This window comes from Oryctolagus cuniculus, chromosome X, assembly GCF_051225735.1.
Source record: "Oryctolagus cuniculus isolate XC-2025 breed Fujian yellow rabbit chromosome X, ASM5122573v1, whole genome shotgun sequence".
Classification (NCBI taxonomy): Eukaryota; Metazoa; Chordata; class Mammalia; order Lagomorpha; family Leporidae; genus Oryctolagus; species Oryctolagus cuniculus.
This window is the reverse complement of record NC_142888.1, coordinates 42804412-42806289: the sequence shown is the minus strand read 5'-3', so window position 1 is coordinate 42806289 and position 1878 is coordinate 42804412. Positions and strand designations below refer to the sequence as shown.

The window sequence follows — 1878 nt, the reverse complement described above, 5'->3', positions numbered from 1 at the left end:
GCTAATAGCCTCCCTCCAGCTCCCCAAAGCTGCAATAGATCATGAAATACCTGGAAGTGAAGATTTTAATATTCTGTATTCCTCCTCTCCAAAATTGTTCTGGAATGGAAATTTCCACCCTCTTCCTTGTAGTGACCTGTACCTTCCTTCCCTTTTGTTTTCTACTTGAGCTTATCTAGACTCCTAGTACACTATTTGTTCTAAATTGGACATGGAAGTGACCCAGTTTTCTAGAGAATTATTTTGGATATAGAAGGAAAATGTTAAGTGGAAAAATGGAAGGAGTGGGCATCAGAAGAAAATACATGGCAAAATTCAGGTTTCCCAGAGTAGAAGGGTAGAGGAGACATTTGACAAAGATTTATTGAGATCCTACTCTGTGCTATGCACTGTTCTAGATACTTCCATTCCTCAAAAAGAAAAAAATGAGACAGCAAATACAAATTTGAAGAGATGAAAGGGCAGTTGAACAAGGCAGTTGAGGGGACTGAGAGGCCTGAAGTGAAGGGGGTGGTTGGTGGTTGGTGGGGGAGTGGTGCTCTGCTTTAGGCTTCCTCTTCAACCTCCTCACCAAAATCCTCCTCCTCCTTCTCCTCCTCAGTGGCATCCTGGTATTTCTGATATTAGGAGACGAGATCATTCATGGTGCTCTCATACTTGACGAGCTCCATTGCACCAATGCTCTCACCTGTGTACCAGTGGACCAGTGGAGGAAGGCCTTCCAGTGGAACATGGCAACAAACTGCTGTGAAATGTGCTTGAACAGCTCCTGGATAGCTGTGCTGTTGCCATTAAAAGTGACTAAAGTGACTGGCATCTTAAGGCCACATGGAGGGATGTCATAATGTCTGTGTTGACATTATTTGGGATCCATCCATGACATAGTTAATGTTCTGTATGTTGAGCATTTGCTCTTTGACCTCCATCATGGACATCTGTCCACAGAATACAGTGGCCACAGTATGATACCAGCCCTGTTGGGGGAAATAGGCAACCATCATTTTCTTGGCATTGAAGACCTGCTGGTTAAGCTCAGGCACAGTGAGATCCTGATACTTCTGGCTTACTCAACTTGAGAGAGGGACAAAGCCATGCAGGAAGTGGATATGTGGGGAGAGCACCATGTTGATTGCCAGCTTGCCAAGGTCAGCACTGAGGGAAGTGGAAACTGATAGTGATGGCCCTCAGCATGGCAGAGTTGAGGTGGTTCAGGTCCTTGTAAGTTGATTTGGTCAGCTTGAGGGTGCAGAAGCACATGTTGTAAAGGGTTTCATTGTCAATGCAGTAGATCTCATCAGTATTATCTACTGATGTAGTCGGGATACTTTTCATAGGTCTTCCTGATGAGCATAATGCCCATTCCAGAGCCTGTGCTTCACCAAGCAAATGGATCAGTTGGAAGTCATGAAGTCAGTCATAACTCTCAGCCTTTTTCCACACCATACGAAGAACTGAGTCAACCAATTTCACCCCCTCTCTATAGTGGCCCTTGGTCTATTTGTTACCTGCCCTGAGCTGATCAAAAACAAAGTTGTCTGGCCTGAAGATGTGGTGAAAGGACCTGACAACAGCCATTCTAATAGGGCTAGTAATGTTGGGTAACTTTTCAAACTTTTTAATATTTGTTGACCATTTGCATTTCATCTTTTGAGAACTGTCTATTCAGGCTCTTTGCTGATTTCTTTTTTTAAATTTATTTTTTATTTGGTAAATATAAATTTTCAAAGTACAGTTAATGGATTACAATGGCTTCCCCCCCATAATTTCCCTCCCACTCACACCCCTCCCATCTCCCGCTCCCTCTCCCATTCCATTCATTTTTTTTTATCTTTTATTTAATGAATATAAATTTCCAAAGTACGACTCATGGGTTACAAT

At 42.9% G+C, this 1878-nt stretch overlaps 1 pseudogene; it reads right to left on the bottom strand.

Annotated features, from left to right (window-relative positions):
- Window positions 1-545: 545 nt before the first annotated feature.
- Window positions 546-1575, bottom strand: LOC100358724 (tubulin beta chain pseudogene; annotated as a pseudogene).
- Window positions 1576-1878: the final 303 nt, after the last annotated feature.